Genomic DNA, 21,679 nt, shown 5'->3' on the forward strand with positions numbered 1-21,679 from the left:
ATGCTGCATAATATTCCATCATGCTTTGCCCTCAGACATTTAGGAGTGTGTTAATGTTTGTTTTGTTTTGTTTTTGGTCATGGGGCTTGAACTCTGGGTCTGGGTGCTGTCCCTGAGCTCTTCAGCTCAAGGCTAACACTCTACCACTTGAGCCACAGCACCACTTCTGGTTTTCTGGTGGTTTATTGGAGATAAGAATCTGATGGACTTTCCTGCCCAGGCTGGCTTTGAACTGTGATCCTCAGATCTCAGCCTCCAGAGTAAGTAGGATTACAGGCGTGAGCCACTGGTGCCCAGCTTGTGTCAATGTTTTTACTAATAAAATGGTGCAGAAAATATTCTTGAATACATACATACATGTTTGTGTGTGTATATGTGAGAGCTTCTCCATAACCTATATTTAGAATGAAAACTGAATCTGGAGTGGTGTAATACCAACACAGGCAGAGGCAGGAAGATCACAAGTAGAAAGTCAGCCTGGGCTACACAGCAAGAAAAGGAAGACAAAGAGAAAAGGAAGGGGAAGAAGAGAGAAAAGGAAGAGGAAGAAGGAGAAGGAAGAGAAGGAGAAAGAAGAGGAGGAGAAATCAAAGGAGACTATTAACAGGTATTAATTTTTAAGATTCCAATAGACAGATTATAGCTAAGTGGTAGAGGGTATGTGAAAAACTCTGGATTCAATTCCCTAGCACCACAAAAGAAAAACATGGGAGAGATTTTTGCCTCCAGAAAGGTTGTATAAATTTATGATTTTACTAATAACCTTTAAGAGTTGTCTTTTTTTTTTTTGTCTTGTCAGTTGTGGTACTTGAACTCTGGGCCTGATTGCTGTCCCTGAGCTCTTCAGCTCATGGCTAGTGCTCTACCACTTGAGTCACACAGTCATTTCCGGTTTTCTGGTAGTTAATTGGAGATAAGAGTCTCACAGATTTTCCTGCCCTGTCTGACTTTGAACTGCGATCTTCAGATCTCAGCCTCTTCAGTAGCTAGGATTACAGGTATGAGCCACTGGCACCCAGCAAGAGTTGCCCTTTTCCTATACCTTTACCATAACTAAAAATGATTGAACTTTAAAGTACTTTCTATTGTTTTGATTGTATTTGTGCAAGGAAAATGTATTTTTAATATGTATTATTGTCCTTTTCCTTTTAATCAAATTTCATATTCAAACCTTTTGCCAACTTATATATGTATATATGCACACACACATATATACACACATGTGTACACATGTGTGTATATGCATGTATATGTATGTATGAATATGTGCATATCTATGCATGTGTGTATATATATATATATTGTATACATATATACACACACATAGATATAGCTATCTATCTCTCTATATAGTGTGTGCGCGCACACACGCGCGTGTGCATGTGTGTATGTGTGTGTGTGTCCTAGGGCTTGAACTAAGGGCCTGGGCACTGTTCTTGGGGTTTTGTGATAAGACTAGCACCCTATTACTTAAGCAATAACTCCACTTCCAGCTTTTTTGGTGGTTAATTGGAGATCAATTTGAATTAATTGGAGGTTAGTTGGAGTCTCACTGATTTTCCTGTCTGGGACAGCTTTGAACTGTGATCCTCAGATCTAGTCTCCTGAGTAGCTAGAATTAATTGCATGAGTGACCAGCTCCTGGCAATATGTATGTGTTTAATAGTAGTCGTAAGGCTAGAGGATAGCTCAAATGGTAGACTGTCAGCCATGAGCAAGTAAGCTAAATGAGTGTGAGGCTTTGAGGTCATGCCCCAATACCAGTAGTAGTATACCAAATTATACAGGCACAATGAACTATTTGAGAGAAAATAAAGGTAAACCGTAACTTAATTATACCCAAACTAATTGAAAATCTTAGTTTAAAAATAAAATGGTGGGGCTGGGAAGGAGGCTCTGGGGTAGAGTACTTGCCTTGCATGCATGAGGCCCTGGGTTTGATTCCTCAGCACCACATAAGCAGAAAAAGCTGGAAGTGGCGCTGTGGCTCAAGTGGTAGAGCGCTAGCCTTGAGCTGAAGAGCTGAGGGACAGCATCCAGGCCCAGAGTTCAGGCCCCACGACTGACCAATAAATAAATAAATAAATAAATAAATAAATAAATAAATAAATAAATAAAATGGTAAACTAGAAGGAATAATAGAACATTTGCATAACTTTGGAGTGGGAGAAATCTATTATATGGGACATCATAAGCAAAATCAACAGACAAATGGTCAGGTGCTGGTGGTTCACTCCTATAATTCTAGTTACTCAGGAAGTTAAAACTTGAGGATTGACATTTGAAGCTAGCCCAGGCAGGAAAGTCCAAGAGACAATTAACCACCAAAACATTTGAAGCAGAACTGTGGCTAAAGTGGTAAAGTGCTATGTTTATGCAAGATGCTCAGGGACAATGCCCAGGTTTGAGTTCAAGCCCTAGGACAAAAACAAAACAAAACAGAAAACAACAAAAAAATGAGGTTCAGATTTCAAGCCCTGGTTCTGCCACAACAACAGCAACAATAACAAAACAAAACAACAATAGAAGAAACAAAATATGTGTAAAATTACTTGATCAATCTGGATGTCTTACTGGGTGCTAGAATGAGAATTTAGGTATTTATTGTCAGGCAATGCAATTCATTGTTGTTGGTTTTTTTTTTTCCAAAATCCCTGTTGAAACGTTACTGTCCATTGTGTTCACTTATGTGCAAGCAAAATTAAAGTAAAAAAATGGTTTGGGCATTTGTCATATCTTTTGTATTTCTTACAATAAAATATTAGTAGCACATAAAATGGCAATTAATTACTTGAGCCAGTTCATGCCTGTAATCCTCACTACTCTAGAGGCTGAGATCTGAGGATCACAGTTCAAATCCACCCAGGTGAGAAAGTCCACAAGACTCTTATCTCCAATTAAACCACCAGAAAGTAGAGCTGTGCTCAAAGTGGCAGAGCTCTACCCTTGAGCCAATTAAACCACCAGAAAGTAGAGCTGTGCTCAAAGTGGCAGAGCTCTACCCTTGAGCTAAAAAGCACAAGGACAGCACCCAGGCCCAGAGTTCAAGCCCCACGACTAACAAAAACAACTACAAAAATAGTTGGCCAAGAAAGAATCTGTTCTTTCTGTTTTATCTTACTATCTTATCTTAAGATATGCTGTGTCCTCTTGTTTGGATTTTGTTTTTGAGATAAGGTCTCTTGTCTGCTATGCTCTTGAATTCCTGCTTCCCAAGTAGCTGGGATTAGAGCCACGTAATCAGGTCCACTGTGATCAGTTTTAATTGTCTTTTTTAAAAATTTATTTATTTTTTGGGGGTCTGGCTGTGGGGCCTGAACTCTGGGCCTGGGCGCTGTCCCTTAGCTCTTCAGCTCAAGGCTAGCACTCTACCACTTGAGCCACAGAGGCACTTCCGGCTTTTTTCTTTTTGCTTATGTGGTGCTGAGGAATCGAACCCAGGGCCTCAGGCATGCAAGGCAAGCGCTCTACCACTGAGCCACCTTCTTAGCCCCTGGTCTTATATTTTATTGTCTGTTCCTTTCTTCCTTCCTTCCATCCTTCCTTCCTTCCTTCCTTCCTTCCTTCCTTCCTTCCTTCCTTCCTTCCTTCTTTTCCTTTTTTTTTTTTTTTTTTTTTTTTTTTGGCGTGGGGCTTGAATTCTGGGCGTGGGCGCTGTCCTCAGCTCTTCAGCTCAAGGCTACTGTGCTACCTCTTGAGCCATAGCGCCACTTCTGGTTTTCAGGTGATTTATTAGAGATAAGAATCTGATGGACTTTCCTGCTTGTGCTGGCTTTGAACCTCAATCCTCAGATCTCAGCCTCTTGAGTAGCTGGCATTACAGGTGTGAGCCATTGGTGCTGGGCCCGACCCTGCTTAGCTTCCGAGATCAGAGAAGATCGGGTGCGTTCATAGACTAATAAAACAGTTTCTAAATGAAGGAGTCCCACACATCCATCTCAGGGGACCAACGCAGAGGCAGGCAGGCACAGGAGAAAGATTATTATAAGGTTTATTAGAGGAGCCATATTTCCCCCAAGAGGGAGCACATGGCCTTCATCCCCATGCAGGTAGCAGGAGAGTCTGGGGGATAGGAAGTGAGGTAGATGGGAGTTCAGGTGGGTCTGGATGGAGGGAGGGAGGGGCCAGCTGTATGTCTGTAACTCCAGGAATGGGAGGGGGCCCAGGTGCCTGTGGAGCTGAAGATCAAAGGTGAGCATAATACTAACACTAAATATAATGCATTTTGATTAGTACCACCTCTTTTTCCCTTACTCTTGAGACTTTGGTTTCCAACTAGCCATCATTGCATAAGAATTGTTTTTGTCTGCTGCTGTTAGCTAATATCACACTTCTAGTCAATATGATCTACTTATTACTATTCTACACTAGTGCATTTTGAAGAAGCAGCTTCTACATTATTCAGACTTCTTGTCATCTTGTACTTTTTTTTTGGGGGGGAGGTCAGTCGTGGGGACTGAACTCTGGGCCTGGGCGCTGTCCCTCAGCTCTTCAGCTCAAGGCTAGCACTCTACCACTTGAGCCACAGCACCACTTCCAGCTTTTTTCTGCTTATGTGGTGTTGAGGAATTGAACCCAGGGCTTCATGCATGCAAGGCGAGCACTCTACCACTGAGCCACCTTCCCAGCTCCATCTTGTACTTTCAAGTACAGCTAAGTATTTTTTAATTTTTATTTTCAATTGTTATTATAAAGGTCATATACTAGGGGTTACAGTTATTTAAGTCAGGTAATGAGTACATTTCTTTTTGGACAATGACACCCTGTCCCTTACTCCCTCTCAGTTTTTTCTTCCCATTCCCATACCCAAGTTGTATAGTTCATTTTAAACATAATGTCTAGTGAGTAGAGTACCACTGCTGCATTTGTTCACCCTTGTCCCTCCATTTCTTTCTTTCCTTTTTTTGTGGGTCGTGGGGTTTGAACTCTGGGCTTGGGTGCTGTCCCTTAGCTCTTCAGCTCAAGGCAAGCATTCTATCAATTGAGTCACAGTGCCACTTCTTTTTTTCTGGTGGTTAATTGGAGATAGGAGTCTCATGGATGTTCCTGCCTGGGCTGGCTTTGAACTATGATCCTCACATCTCAGCCTCCTGAGTAGATAGGATTACAGGCATGAGCCACTGGTGCCCACTGTCCCCCCATTTCTGTGCCTCCTTTACCCTCCCAAAGAGAGATAAATGAACAAACAAGATGAAATAAAATAAAACAAAAACAACAATAAGAAAAATCCTTTTGTTTCCCCTTCCTGGAGTTCATTTTGATAAATATTATTTTATATAATCAGATGCCTATAGACATTGCACCTTTGTGTTCCTCCCTTAAGAATGTTCTCTTTTGGTCTCACTGTGTGTGAATGCCTAGAGTCTTGTATAATTTATCATGTCCCAGGGTATTTTAGATCCAGCTTCTACATATAAAACAACTGGTCTCTACCTTTTTTCTAAGTCCATTTATTTCCCTACAAGTGACATAGTATTATTATGTGTAAAATTCCATTGTGTACAGGTACTACATTTTTTGGATCCACTCATCTACTGTAGGGCATCCATGCTGTATGCTATCTATTGTGAATAGTGCAGCAATGAACACGGATGTGCAATTGTCTTTATGGCATCCTGGCTTGTAATGTTCTGGCTAGTTGCACAGGCAACTAAGTATTGTATGTGTTGTGTGTGTGTGTGTGTGTGTGTGTCAGTCCTGGGGCTTGAACTTGGGACTAGGCACTGTCCCTGAACTAATTTTTAACTCATTTTTAGCTCTACTACTTGAGCCACAGCTCTACTTCTGCTTTCTTTGGTGGTTAATTGGAGATAGGAGGCTTGCTTTGAACTGTGATACTCAGATCTCAGCCTCCTGAGTAAGAATTACAGTCCTGAGCCACTGGCATCCAGCACAGTTAAGTATTTCATGTATACCTCAAGGATCCACATGTTAAAGGGTTGGTTGCCAGCCTGTAGCACTTTTGGGAGGTGGTAGAAATAGCAAGAGGTGAGGCTTGAGGGAAGGAAGTTAGGTCATTGGGCTTGAATGAGGTATTGGGATATCCTCTCCTTTCCTCCTCTTCTCTTCTCACTCTTCCTTTTCTCTCTGTGGTTGTCTGTCTGCCTCTCCCTCTCTTCACCAGAGCCTGAGCAGCTTTGCTCCATTTCTCTTTCCTCATCATTGTGTTCTGCATCATCCCAGACCCTATGCATTGGGGCTAAGAGACCAGGGATAGAACTGTGAGCCCAAACAAAGCTTTCCTATGTATAAGTTGTTTCAAAACAAGTTTTTTTTTAAGTTGATTATGTCAGGTATCTTGTTACACTGACAGCAAGTGGGCTAACATAATCCCCAATGGTTAAACACAAACCCATATATGAATGAATGCAAGAATTTCAACGACGCCAGGCTCTAGTGACGCATGCCTGTAATCCTAGCTATGGTTCAAAGCCAGCATTGGCAGGAAAGGCTGTGAGACTCTTATCTCCAACTAATCACCAACAAAGCTGGGAGTAGAGTTTTGGCTAAAGTGATAGATCACTACTCATGAACACAAAAGCTTAAAAATGGTGCTCAGTGTTAGGTTTTTAAAAAGAGGTAGCCGAGTAAGAACAGCACCATGCCCGTGGTATTCAGGTAAGGGGTAGGTTTATTCAGTAGACCTGCTGGGACCAGGCCAGGTTGGCCCTCCACGCGGCTGGGAAAGGCCTGAGAAAGAGAGAGAGCTCGGAAAGAGAGAGCTGAGAAAGAGAAGAGAGCTAGAAAAAAGAGAGGAAAGAGCTAGAAAAGAGCAGAAAGAGAGCGTCTGGGCCTGGGCTAAGTCTTATCTAGGGCTTGGGCAGAGAAAGGTGTGGCCACATCAAATTCAGATGTGACCTCAGCGGATGCAGATGTGACCTCTTCCAGGTGTCCCAGTTGCCTAGGTAACGCAGGTACTGGGTGGAGACTTTGCTGCGAGGAGGGTGGAGTCTGCTAGCCATCCAGGATCCGACCTTACACTCAGTACCTGAGTTTAGCACCAGCACCAAAACAAAACAAAAAACAAAACAAAACAAAAAAACAACTTTCAGTGATTCTAAAAACCTTTCACCCATAAAGTGACCTTTGGAAGGAAATTTTCAACCAAAGTTAGACTTGGAAGAAAGCTAACAAAGAAAGCACAGGACTTCACAGAGTTGGAAAATAAGCAGCTGGGCAAACCTCACTGCGAAAGTACCATCTGGGGATTCTAGCCAGGACAATATTGTTGGACAACAGTGTGAAGTCAGAGAAAGGTCATCTTTTTTTCTGAGCCAGAGGCATTGGATTGTGGGTGTGGCTACACAGCCTGTGGTGAAGAAAGGCTAAAGTTCTCCCGTGAGATAGTGGGGACTACCTATATCACTATGTAGTTGTGAGCAGTTGAAGACAATAGTGGATGAATGAGTTATACATGTACAGTATTCTAGGGTTCTCAAAAACACTTTTGTGGGGCAGTATGAGGGTTTGTACTCAGGGCCTCACACTTGGCATGTACTTTGCCACTGAGCCACAACCCAGCCCTTTTGTGTTTTTGTTATTTTTCAGGTAGTCATGAGTTTTTTCTTAAGGCTGGCCTTAGACTACAATCCTCTTATCTATACCCTTGTGCACCGAGAAAGATTTTTTTTTTTTTGGGTAGTATATTAGCTTTATTTGCAACTACAAAATGGAATGTGTTATCAAATAAACATATCCTGATAATCTTTTGTAGTTCAGTTATGCAGATGATTTGCATAGGAATTGGCAACTTAAAGTCTTAGGATACAGAGTTCACTGAATTGTGAATTAGATGAACATAAATAATCACTTATATGTGTACAAACTAAAATACAATTTTTAAATAAAAGACCTTGTTTTTCTGTCTTTGGTAGGCATTTAATCCTCTTCCCAGACAAACATCATATTATAATCTCATCTAGGTTAGGCGTGATCCTTCTAAACCAAATCTCTTACCTACAGCAAGAAAGCCTCCATTAAATATTGTTAAAGCTACTAGGTTCATTTTTATTTTATTTTATTTTATTTATTTGTGAACATACTGTACAGAGGGGTTACAATTACATGGGCAGGATAATGCATACATTTCTTACCAAGCATTGCAGCCTCCTCCTTTGTTTACCCTTCACATCCCTTCCCAGCCTCCCCCCTTCCCCCATCCTAATCCTTCTCCCCCCCCACCGACATTGTAAAGCTCGTTTTTGACATGACAACTTGTATTTCTCATTGTTGCAACAGGTCCACCTGTATCCTTAAACGACTTGTTTTTCCCCATCTCCTCCACAAGTTATACTGACATCAAATATAGTGAAAGCAGGGGTTATACTGTGGGGGAGGGACATACAAAGCACAAAGAAATAATCTTATAAATGTGTTAGAAACACATGCATGAAAGAAAAAAACATTAAAATACATATCTAAGGGTTCATTTTCCTAACATCGCATTATCTGACCTTTTCCGCTTGACTCATACATATACTAGATATTGCAAATAAGGGAAACCATGGGACCTATGTTTCTTTGGGCCTGGCTTACTTCACTTAATATAATTTTTTCCAAGTTTTTCCATTTCCTAACAAATGGGGCAATGTCATTCTTTCTGATGGAGGCATAGAATTCCATTGTGTATATATACCACATTTTCTTGATCCATTCATCTACTGAGGGGCATCTGGGTTGGTTCCATATCTTAGCTATGGTAAATAATGCTGCAATAAACATAGTTGTGCTGGTAGCTTTAGTGTGGTCTTGTTTGTAAACATTTGGGTAAATGCCCAAAAGTGGGATTGCTGGGTCATAGGGGAGTTTACATTCCCACCAACAATGAAGTAAGGTTCCCTTCTGCCCACATCCCCTCCAGCATCTGTTGTTGTTAGAGTTCTTGATTTTTGCCATTCTAACTGGAGTGAGGTGGTATCTCAATGTTGTTTTGATTTGCATTTCTTTTATGGCTAGGGATGTTGAGCATTTCTTCATGTGTCTATTGGCCATCCTTGAGAAAGGATTTTTTTTTTTGGGTCAGTCGTGGGGCTCGAACCCTGGGCCTGGGCGCTGTCCCTCAGCTCTTCAGCTCAAGGCGAGCGGCTCTACCACTTGAGCTACAGCGCCACTTCCGGTTTTCTGGTGGTTGATTGGAGATAGGAGTCTCATGGTCTCCTGCCTGGGCTGGCTTTGAACCGCGATCCTCACATCTCAGTCTCCTGAGTAGCTAGGATTACAGGCATGAGCCAGCAGCACCCGGCTTGAGAAAGATTTTTTTTAAGGCTAGTCTTAAACTATGATTATCCCAATCTCTATCTCTGGAATATCTGGGATCACAAGATTGAGCCACTGACTGCCTCAGCCTCAAAGCAAAACTAAACAAAACAAAAACACAACTTTTTACTGTCTCATCTTCTTTTTTTTTTGGTTGGTCATGGAGCTTGAATTCAGGGCCTAGGTGCTGTCCCTGAGCTGTTTTGCTCAAGGATAGTGTTCTACCACTTTGAGCCACAGCTCCACTTCCAGTTTTCTGGTGGTTAATTGGGGATAATAGTCTCATGGACTTTCTTGCCTGGGCTGGTTTTGAATCGCAATTTTCTGATCTCAGCCTCCTGAGTAGCTAGGATTAGAGGTGTGAGCCACCAGTGCCCAGCTTAATATCTCATCTTAATTATACCTTAATTGACCCCTGTCATATTGATACTGTTATTATTACCCCTGTTTTACAGGTAAAGGTAGTGACTTGAGAAAACAAAAATCCAGTTTCTGTGTTTGAACATAGTGATCTAGCTCCAGTTCCCAAGACAGTGGGATGATTATGGAAAAGGATACAATTGCTGTATTATTCCATGTCCCCAAATTATCTTTCATTGGATCAAACACCTATATGTGAAAAGCAAAGCCTTAAGGTTTTGGAAGAAAATACTGGAGGATATATTTGTAATGGTGGTTTAAGGAAAGACCCTTAAGTAGTGGATAAAAAGAGCACAAAAAAACCCACTACATTCAAGCGATGGTTTCTGTATGATAAAAGACTTGGCAAGTGGAAAATTTCAAAACATCTATGTGGAGGGCCTGGGCCAACAAAAGTAAGTGTATACAATAGATAAAGTCTATTACTAGGACCCTAATTTCTCAGATGTCCTTATTCATCAATGAAATGACACATATACAAGCATATTCAGGGTGGCAGTAATTATAATAGCAAACATCTGGGAACAATCTATGAGGATAGCACAACTAAACCATGCTAAGTCAAGGCAATGTGATTCTATATGGCTGAAAAGAGAACAATATCTTTGTGCCAAAATGGGCACACACACACACACACACAAACTATAGCCTATTGTATGTGCCCTCTTGGCTATCGTAAATAATGCAGCAATGAACATGGATGTGCAAGTGTCTTTACCATATCCTATCCTGTAATATTCTGGGTAGATGCCAAAGAATGGTATGGCTGGATTGTAGAAAAGGTCTGTATTTAGTTTTTGAGAAGTCTCCAAACTGTCATCCAGAGTGGTCATACTAGTTTATATTCCCATCAATGGTGAAATAGGGTTCCTTTCTCCTCACAGCCCTGCTAGCATTTGTTATTGTAAGAAATCTAACTAGGGTGAAATGGAATCTCAGTGTTGTTTTCAATTTGCATTTCCTTTATGAACAGGGATGTTGAACATTTTCTCATTTATTTATTTGCCATTCTTCTTCTGAAAAGTCTCTCTTTAGCTCCTTTACCCATTTATTGATTGGTTTATTAGTTTTTTTGGTGGGGTGTTAATTTTTTCAGCTACATATATATATTTTGGATATTAGGTCTTTGTCAGATGTACTGCTGGTAAAGATCTTCTGCAGATCTGTTGCCTATTTTTCTAGCTTGGCAAAAATGTCCTTTGTTGTTCAGAGACTTTTCAGTTTTATGTAATCCCATTTGTCAACTCTCTCTTCTATTTGATGTGCCCCTGGGACTCTGTGTGTGTGTGTGTGTGTGTGTGTGTGTGTGTGTGTGTGTGTGTGTGTGTGTGTGTGTGTGTGTGTGTGTGTGTATGTGTGCTGGTCTTGGAGCTTGAACTCAGAGCCTGGGTGCTGTCCCTGAGCTTTAGTGCTCAAGGCTAAAGTACCACTTTGAACCACAGCTCCACTTCAGCCTTTGGTGATTAATTAGAGATGAGTCTCATGGGCTTTCCTGCCCTAGGCTAGATTGTAGCCTCCTGAATAGCTGGGATTACAAGCTTGAGCCACCAATGCCCAGCTCTCTGGGACTCTTTTTAAAAAATTCCTGCCTATGCCTATAAGTTCTGTTTCTCCTTCTCTATCTTGCAGTAGTTTCAGAGTTTCAGGTCTGAAGTTGTGGTATTTGATCCACTTCGAGTTGATACTGATGCATGATGACATACAGGTATCCAATTTTAGTTTTCTACATATAGATGTCCAGTTGTAATGTGCTTTATAAACCATTCAGTAAAGAATTATTGAATTATTTTGAATGTATAAGCAGGGCATTGTCAGTTTTGATTGAATTGAGGAGGATGGTGAGTTCAAGGCTAGCCTGGGCTTGTGACCCTCTCTCAAGACAAAATGAAGTGAAGCAAAGCATAGCAAAGCATACATGCTGAGGTGAGAGTAGGTAACTAGGAAGCTATCTTGAGGAGAACAGAACCCATACCTACTGTAGGTATGAACATTCCAACACAAACAGTGCTGGAATCTGTGGATGTATTTTGTCATCAAAGGACAGCTGTAAGAAACAGTTAACTTATCAACTGTGAGAGTTGGTAAATTATTTTTTTCTTGCAGTGCTGGGAATGGAACCCAAGGCAAATGCTCTACTGTGGAAGTGTATCACCATTGCTCTCCTTTTTTTCCCCCCTGAAGCTATTTCTGGCTGAATTTTGTCATTTACAAACAGAATCTCTGGTCCACTAAATTTTCTTTACTCTGTAATCACTACATTTATCCTTTGGTTTTCTCATTCTTACCTGGGTAAGGACTCCCTGTGTACTGACATTCAGGTTCTTGCAGGAGTCTGCACCTTCACCTTCCATGAACACATCAAGCTCTGTATGAGGGTGTGTGCTCCCATAAGCATGTGTTGCTGGAGATGATAATGTTGCCTTTTTTTTTTAATTGTCAGCGTGGGGCTTGAACTCTGGGCCTGGGTGCTGTCCCTGAGCTATTCAGCTCAAGGTGAGTGCTTTACTACATGAGCCACAGTGCCACTTCCAGTTTTTCTGGTGGTTAATTGGAGATAAGAGTCTCACAGACATTCCTGCCTGGGCTGGCCTTGAACCGCAATCCTAAGATCTCAGCCTCCTGAGTAGCTAGAATTACAGGTGTGAGCCACCAGCACCTGGCAATGTTGCTATTATGTGGCATTAGGGATCAAAACTAGAAACCTGTCCATCCTAGGCAAGAGCTCTGCCACTGAGCTATATTCCAGCTCACAGTTACTTCTTACTGCTGAAACTTTTTTTAAAATTTAATTTAATTTTATTTGTGAACATTCTGTACAGAGGAGTTACAATTACATGGGCAGGATAATGCGTACATTTCTTACCAAGCATTGCAGCCTCCTCCTTTGTTTACCCTTCACATCCCTTCCCAGCCTCCCCCCTCCCCCCCAATCCCAATCCTTCTCCTTCCCCCCCTTCCCCTGCTGAAACTTTGGAGTCCATCTTTATTAATGAACATGGGTGTTTTGCAGCCTGTGTTACTAATTCAACTATTTGGAGCTATTTTTTCTATTATCTGTTGCTTCATATTATCTTTTCTCTTTATGTGCCTAGTTATCTTTTTTTTTTTTTTTTTAAACCAGTCCTGGGCTTGAACTCAGAGCCTGGGCACTATCCCTGAGCTTCTTTTTGCTCAAGGCTAACACTCTACCACTTGGGCCACAGTGCCACTTCCAGCTTTTTCTATTTATGTGGTACCAAGGAACTGAACCCAGGGTTTCATGCATGCTAGGCAAGCACTCTACCACTAAGCCACCTTCCCAGCCCTGTGCCTAGTTATCTTTATGCTGGATATTGTTTTAGAAAAATTGCTTATGGAAATACAAAAGATGATTGTAATTTACTGATATCAGATGCCTCGAAGTGTGGGCAATCACAGACAAGGTTAATCCAGTTTACAAGTTTAAGATTGTCAGGGCCATCCTTGCAATTCAAAAACAGGTTAATGGCAATCAGTGAGAATGTTCAATTAGTTGAGTGATTTTTTTCTTTATTTATTCACCAACTTTAATAAACCTTTTATTAACACTAACTTGTTAACATAGTCCTGCCACCAAAAAGAAAAATCCTTCCCTTCTATAATAACTGGTTTACAAATATTAGATTAGAAAATGAATTTTATACATCCAACTTGTTACAAGTGGGACGTAGTTTAGGTAGCATGCTTATGTGAGGTCCTGGCTTCAATAACCAGCAGCATAAAAACCAATCCAAAAGAAAAAAAAACACCACTAACACTAACGAACCAACCAAACAACAACAATAAGAAAAATTTTAAAAACATGAAAAATCCATGCAACTAAACTCTCTAAGTAGCACTTTAAACTAGTATTTTTAGGTAATATGGATATTATAAATAGCAATCATGCTTTTTTTGTATTGGAAATAAAATGGTACTTATAAAACATTGGCTACATAGCAAGTTCCAAGCCAGGCTGGGTACCATAGTGAGAACTTGTCTCAAAACACAGAACAATAGGCCAGATGCTGGTGGCTCATACCTGTAATATTAGCTATTCAGGAGATTGAGATCTGAGGATCAAAGTTCAAAGCAAGCCCAGGCATGAAAGTCTGAGAGACTCATCTCCAATTACTGAGCAAAAAGTCAGAGGTGAAGCTATGGCTCAAGTGGTAGAGCCCTAGCCTTGAGCACAGGGGTAGCGCTGAAGCCCTACGTTTAAGGACTGACACAAAACAAAACAACAAAAGCCCAAACCAAATCAAAACTATAAAAGCAAAACTTCCTCTTATTTTTTATTTTTTGGTGGCGCAAGGGATCTATGGATCCTTTCCTCCCTCACTGCCCTTCTGTTTCTCATTGTTTTGAGACAAGAGTCTCATTATGTAGCCCAGGCTGGCTTTAAAATTTGATCCTCCTACTTCTGCCTGAGATTATGGGCATGGCCACCATGCTGGCACCATGGTTATTTCTAATTCACTTTTACTCCTAGGGTACTGATTAAACTGCAGAGTGTTTTTCTAGAATCTGCCCTTCCTAGAGACTGACCTCTTAACACCTGTACTTAGGCTTAAGTACTTATTTAACCTTGTGTTTTACCAAACCTTTAGGCAGTTTGATGAAGCTATGAAATCCTTCTCAGAACATTGTCTTGAAGCTTAAGACACAACAAATAGAGCTATAAAAGTAACTTATTATATTGAAATAATCAAAACACAAAAAAATGTGATAATAGTAATACATGTGCTTCTTTCTTAATGCATCAAATAAAGTTCTAGCAGCAAGTTTAACCATTTAGAAATAGTGATAAAACAAATACAACAGTGGTACTCACAACACTATGTGGAAAATGAATTGTATCTTATGGGTGGGGATAGGAGGAAAAAAAACTGGGTGAGAGTAAGGGAAAGGGAGAAATGGTTCAAAAGAAATGTACTCATTATTTGATTCATGTAACTGCAACCCTCTGTATAACACCTTTACAATAACAACAAAAAAGAAAAGATATTTTGAGATATCTGTGACAACTATAAATATGGTAAGAAAATATCTGATTTCTATTGGTAACAGAGTCTCAAGTACTGATCATATTACTGGATCTTGTTTCTTAGACTCCTAATAAAAGAAGTCTAAGCTTCATGTACAGATTACTGCAAGATGTAATTGCTTATTTTGTATTTTTTTCTAACACTGAAATTTGAATACAGTACCTGATTCTTTAGCTCATTGGCAGGTGCCACACCTTCAACATGGATCACCTGAATTGTATGAACCCTGATCCCCAGGTATACAATGTGTGTATTAGGCTGTTGGAAGTGACACTCTATTACCACTCTGGCTGGGCAAATACCATCTTTACTTCTCTCAATTTCTATTTCCTAGCACAACATTTCTTTTCTGGCTTTATAGCTTTTTGATGTCTTTTAGAAAAATGTTCTTAGCCGGGTGCTACTCAGGAGGCTCAGGAGGCTGATATCTGAGGATTGAGGTGTGAAACCAGCCCAGGCAGGAAAATTCCTGAGACTCTTATCTTGAATTAACTACCAGAAAACTGGAAGTGGAGCTGTGGCTCAAAATGGTAGAGCACTTGAGCAGAAAAGCTCAGGGACAGCACCCAGACCCTGAGTTCAAGTCCCATTACCAATGACGACAACAAAATGTTCTTTATCCTTTATCCAGTATTTAATTGCCTTCAATGTGAGAAGTGATCCACCACTGCAAGATATAGAAGCTGCATTGCTATGTTATGCCCACCTTTGCCAGCAGGAATCTGGCTTCAAACCTTCTAGTCTGGCCTCCATTTTCCAGATATGGTATTTTTTCTACATACAAATCCGATTTCTAAAAATGTAATACTGACCCTATTAGATTTTAAAGTCTTTCAGAGGCTCCCAAATATATCAGTGTAAATGCCAGACTCTTCAACATTGTAATTCAGACTCCTCTAAGACTCAGGTTTCCTAACCTGAGGGAATGATGGAGGGAGAGGGGGAGAGAGAAAGAAAGAGGGAGAGAAAGAAAATGGGGGGGGGGGAAGAGTTCCTGTGTCCTCCACACTCTTAACTCATCCATGTCTGGCCAGGCCTATCTCCTTTGAGTTTCAGACTACTGCCCCACCTTGTGGCTTTTCAAGAAGCTACCCCTTCTTAGCTCTGTTTTTCAAGGCTGGGCTCAGTCACCGGCTCTTATGGAGCCCTTTTCTGATTCTTCTTGCCTTTGGAGGCCTTCCTTTGCCATCCTTAGCAGCTAGGCCCATCCCTACCTTTGTAAAATCATATGATTCTGTAACTTGTATTGTGTTGGTCACTTCCACTGGGTTTTCAGCTGTTTTAAGTCACTGAGTGTATATGTTGAGGCTCAGAAAACAATACTCAAAGTATGATGCTTGGAGCCAAGTGCTGGTGACTCACATCTGTAATCCTAGGAGGCTGAGATCTGAGGACTGCGGTTCAAAACCAGCCTGGGCAGGAAAGTCCCTGAGAGTCATAGCCACTGACAAAACCAGGAGTAGAGCTGTGGCTCAAGTGGTAGAGTGCTAGCCTTGGACAAAAAAGGTCAGGGACAGTTCCCAGGCCTTGAGTTCAAGCCCCAGGACACACATACACAGAAAGATTCCTGGGCATACTAAGCACTTTGAATTGATGGGTGTGGGAAGGCTTAAGAGGCAGCCTCAGAAACAAAGTGTCTCTAACCTTCTTATCTCTTGCCTTTCTTAGTCCCTTGGAGCCAATCATAAAAATCAGAAGTTCTGCTGGGCTTTGGTGGCTCACTTGTGATCCTAGCTGCCTTAGTAGGCTAAGACCTGCAGTGTGGAGAGCTGCGGGAGCTGCGACCAAAGACAGCCGCAAAAGCAACATTGTAGCTAAAATGGCGGGGCCGCATGGTGCGGCTGCGACCTAAGATGGCCTGGGCTCCCGCCTTCCGTCTTCCCGGTGACGAGTGCTCTCTGTAAAAAACAACTCCTTATATGGCTATGACTTGGCTCCTAGTTTGCTTCCGTGTTTGCAGCCCTCCAGGAGGTTGCAGCCCTCCAGGAGGCTTATAACCGGAGCGCGGGGGCGGAGGGGAAGGAGAAGCAGGAGAACCAGGAAGACGCGGGCAGGAGAGAAGCGGGAGAGAAGATGTTGTAAAAGGTCCTGAATAAACCGCCTGAAAGAAGAACCTGTTGTCGCGTCATCCTTGCAGGTCGAGGCGGTCGCGACAAGTGGCGCCCAACGTCGGGCTTGACAGGATTCAGAACTTTCAGCGGTCAGGGTGGTGCGCCGGTAAGTTCCCAGGAAAAGGGGGAATCCGCGACAAGAGCGGGGGTAAGTTCCCAGGTAAGAGGGGATCCGCGATAAAAGCGGAGGGATTTTTTGCTCGTCTCCGTAGATAAAAGAGAGAGCGGAAACCAGGGAAGAAATAAAATACAGGCCAAAAGTGAAAGTAACAAAAAAAACAACTAAGATGGGCGCTTCCTCTTCACACCCAATTTTGCTGGCTCTTAAGGAGCTGTTGTACTCAAAAAGGTTAAAGTTAAAGACAGGCACCCTAGAAAGATTTTTAAATGAATGCAACATTGTAGCTCCTTGGTTCCTAGTCTCCGGGAGCCTCACGGTAGCCTCATGGGAGAAGTTGGGAGAGGACTTAGATTTTGCTTATGAACAAGGAGCACTTAAGAGTGGGGTAAGACCAATTTGGAGGTTAGTGAGAAGTTGCCTGGAGGATCAGCGCTGCAGCGAGGTAGTGGAGATTGGGCAAGCAGCTTTAGAGAGACTGCAGGAAGAAAGATCAGAGAGAGGCAGTGTTGCTAGCGGCACTGCAAAAAGGCCAAAGTCAGAATTATACCCCGATTTTACAGAGCTCGATTGCCTTGAGGAATCTGACTTCGAGGAGGTTCAAGCAATCACAGAACAAATTGAAAGGACAAAGATATCAGATAAAGGAAAAGAAGAGGAAAAGGAGTTAGGGAAAGATAGAGGGTGCTGCTGTGGGACTTCCAGACGCCCCAGAACAACGACAGTTTCTCCCCCTTATAGTGAAGGTTTCAAGGTCTCGGGCTGGTCCTTCAACCCAGGGGCATGGAGAGAGGCACGAAGTGAGTTACCCCTGACTTTTCCAGTATTTGTGGATGCTAATCAGCAGAGATACCATAAGCCTTTAGATTTCAAGGTGATTAAGTCTCTAGCTGAGTCCGTACGTACGTACGGAGTAACTGCATCCTTTACTATTGGACAAGTCGAGGCATTAGAAAGGCATTGTATGACCCCCGGAGACTGGGCTAGTCTCGTGAAATCCTGCTTGAGCCCTGGACAATACTTGGATTGGAAAGCTTATTTAGTTGAATTTGCAAATGAAGAAGCCGCAGCAAACCAAGCTGCTGGCAATCCTGCTTGGGATAGAGACATGCTTCTAGGTATAGGAAGGTTTGCCAACCAACAGATAGGATATCCAGTAGAAGTATATCAACAGATTAACAAGATAGGGATTAAAGCATGGAAAGCCTTGCCTAATAAAGGAGAAGTAAGTGGGAACTTAACAAAAATCATACAGGGGTCTACTGAACCCTTCTCGGACTTTGTAGCAAGGATGGTTGAGGCAGCAGGAAGAATCTTTGGGGACCCTGATGCGGCCATGCCCCTAATTAAACAACTAGTATTTGAGCAATGCACTAAAGAGTGCAGGTCTGCCATTACCCCTTACAAAAATCAGGGATTGGAGGCTTGGATGAAAATTTGCAGAGAATTTGGAGGGCCTTTAACCAATGCCAGATTAGCCGCTGCAGTCTTGCAGTTAACACACAAAAAGGGAGGAAGGACGGGGGCGTGCTATCACTGTGGGAAAGATGGACATATGAAGCGTAATTGTCCCCATAGAGGAGAGGGAGGTAGCAAGCTCCCAGGACCACAAAAACAGCCTGGCCTCTGTCCGCGCTGCAAAAAGGGGAAGCATTGGGCAAATGAATGCAGATCCGTTAAGGATATCAACGGCCAACCCCTAGAGCAGACAAAAAATGGGAAGCGGGGCCCTCGTCCCCAGGGCCCACAAATATATGGGGCAGTGGAGCAGGGACAATAAAAACTGGAACAGTGGCCGACATTACGGCACCCACAGAACCGCGGAGAGCCACTGCGGGCTCCGCAGGACTGGACCTCCACGCCACCACCAGACTCGTACTAACCCCCCAAATGGGCGTTCAGTTAGTGGATACAGATTTCAAAGGACATCCCGTAGTTTTTCCTAAAGTTACCTCCTTAAATCCCCTTGCTAGAGCTTGCAATATTTTTACCGATGGCTCTAAAACGGGATGTGGGGTGTACATGGTGGAAGGCCATGACCCAGTCCGCCACCAGTTTCAAGCCGGTGCTCCACAATTAGTGGAACTACAAATTGTTGTAAAAGTGTTTCAAACCTGTCCTTTTCCTTTTAATTTAATTTCAGACTCTGCTTATGTTATAAATGCTTTAAGAGTCTTGGAGGCTGCAGGGCCAATAAAACAGGCCTCTCCTGTTGGATATTTGTTTTGTCACTTACAACGATTGCTTTGGCAACGACAACACCCTTTCTATCCCTTACATATTCGCGCCCATACTGGTCTGCCTGGCCCTTTAAGCCAAGGCAATGATATTGTTGATTGTTATACCCATCAAGATTGGATTTTTTTTAGTTCAAATTTGGATAGAGCAAAAACTTTTCATAATAACTTTCATGTTAACTCAAAAGCTTTACAGAAACAATTTCGACTTTCCCGTGCGGATGCCTGACAAATAGTTTTAGATTGCCCTCATTGTGTAATTTATCACCACTTACCTAGTGTTGGTGTTAATCCTCGAGGCCTTTTGCCTCTTAAAATATGGCAAATGGATGTTACCCATGTACCTGAATTTGGACGCCAGAAATTCGTGCATGTTTCTGTAGACACATGCTCTGGCATTATATATGCCTCCCCTATGACTGGAGAAAAGGCACATCAGGTTATTACCCACTGCCTAGAGGCGTGGGCGGCTTGGGGCAAACCAAAACAGCTCAAAACTGATAATGGTCCTGCATATGCAGGAAATCAATTTTTCTCCTTTTGCAAAGCAATGGATGTTCAACTTCTTCATGGGTTGCCCTATAACCCTCAAGGTCAAGGCATCGTAGAACGTGCACATCGCACGCTAAAGGAGACTTTACAAAAACAAAAAGGGGGAATTGGCCATGGCCGTAACCCTAAGGAAAGGCTTTCTCTTGCTTTATTCACTATTAACTTTTTAAATTTGGATGCTCAAGGCCTGTCTGCGGCGGACAGGCATAACAAGTCTCAAGGTCTAACAAAAGGAATGGTAAAATGGAAAGATATTTTGACAGGGCTCTGGCGCGGGCCTGATCCCGTGCTAACATGGGCACGAGGTTCTGTTTGTGTTTTTCCACAGGACCAACAGGATCCGGTTTGGGTACCTGAACGACTCGTTAGGAGGGTCCAAGGAGAAGAAGCACAAGATGCAAGGGGTGGTGATGATTCTTCTGATCGCCCTCACAATGACAGCCTGTAAGACCAGTGCCGAGATGGAGGATCCTGTCCGTGTTCCCAAGACCGATGCCCTTATCTTTTAGACAATTGGACTGGAGAGTTTGACAGCTGTGGATCATTTGAAGGAGTGGGCGGGAATGGGCTCCCTTATTGGTATCCTGGCATTGGTGATCTTGTTGTGCCTGTGGTGCATCTACTGGATTAGGAGCTCACAGCGCAGAAGTATGGCTATGGTGGTCCAGGCCTTCACTGCCATTGAGGCCGGACAGTCCCCCTACGCGTGGCTTGCCACGTTAAAGGAATAGCACAGGGTGCGAGGCAAACGCACTGCACTTGGGAATCACTCCCTGGCGTGAGCCCAAGAAGAGCATGTTGGGTTGCAAGTGGGTTGATGCCCAAGATCCCACCTCTGCAAAAAAGGCATCGGACGGGCCTGGTCATCACTGGGGAAGGCGCCCCTCAGGCGAAGACCAGTGCAAGGTCCTCTCATTAATGTTTTAGACAGAGGCCCAACCTCTACTCTTACCTGTTGCTTAATAAAACAAAAAAGGGGGAGCTGTGGAGAGCTGCGGGAGCCCCAACCAAAGACGGCCTCAAAAGCAACATTGTAGCTAAAATGGCGGGGCCGCGTGGTACAGCTGCGACCTAAGATGGCGCGGGCTCCTGCCTTCCATCTTCCCAGTGACGAGTGCTCTCTGTAAAAAACAACTCCTTATATGGCTATGACTTGGCTCCTAGTTTGCTTCCGTGTTTGCAGCCCTATCGGTATACGCCATATGGCGCTTCGGGATTGGCCATCCAGGAGGCTTATAAACGGAGCGTGGGGGGGGGGGGTGGGGGCAGAGGGGAAGGAGAAGCAGGAGAACCAGGAAGACGCGGGCAGGAGAGAAGCGGGAGAGAAGATGTTGTAAAAGGTCCTGAATAAACCGCCTGAAAGAACCTGTTGTCGCGTCATCCTTGCGGGTCGAGGCGGTCGCGACACTACAGGATCTTGGTTCAAAGCCAGTACTAACAATAAAATCTAGTCTCTATCTCCAATTAACCAGCAAAATGTCAGGCTGGAGATGTGGCCCAAGTGGTAGAACACTAGCTATGCACAAGAAATCAGAATTCTTCACCAGGTGAGCATAAAACTAGAAATTCTAACATGCCATAAAATTAGATCTCTCTTCTCTCTTCAAGATGTTTAATCCAGAGAGGTCCTCCTCCACACCCAGAAAGGACTGCTGCAGAGCAAAAATATGAACAGACTGGCCTTCCTAGTTTCCCCTTCAATCTAGTCTTTTGTTCTATCCCATTTTCACATGTCATCTATTCTCCATCAATTTAGGTAGAGAAAACTTTCCCTGGGTGTTTGGGTCATTTCTGAAGGTTCTCATTTCATATAAATCTTTGATTAAATTGACCCCCCCCCCCAACCCTGGGCTTCTTCATGCTTTTGCACTGGTTGGGTCAAAGCCAGGCCCTCATGTATTCTTTGCAAGCACTCTACCTGAGCTACAGCCCTGGTCCACT

This window comes from Dipodomys merriami, unplaced genomic scaffold (genome assembly GCF_024711535.1).
Source record: "Dipodomys merriami isolate MVZ:Mamm:240054 unplaced genomic scaffold, mDipMer1.0.p SCAF_12, whole genome shotgun sequence".
NCBI lineage: Eukaryota > Metazoa > Chordata > Mammalia > Rodentia > Heteromyidae > Dipodomys > Dipodomys merriami.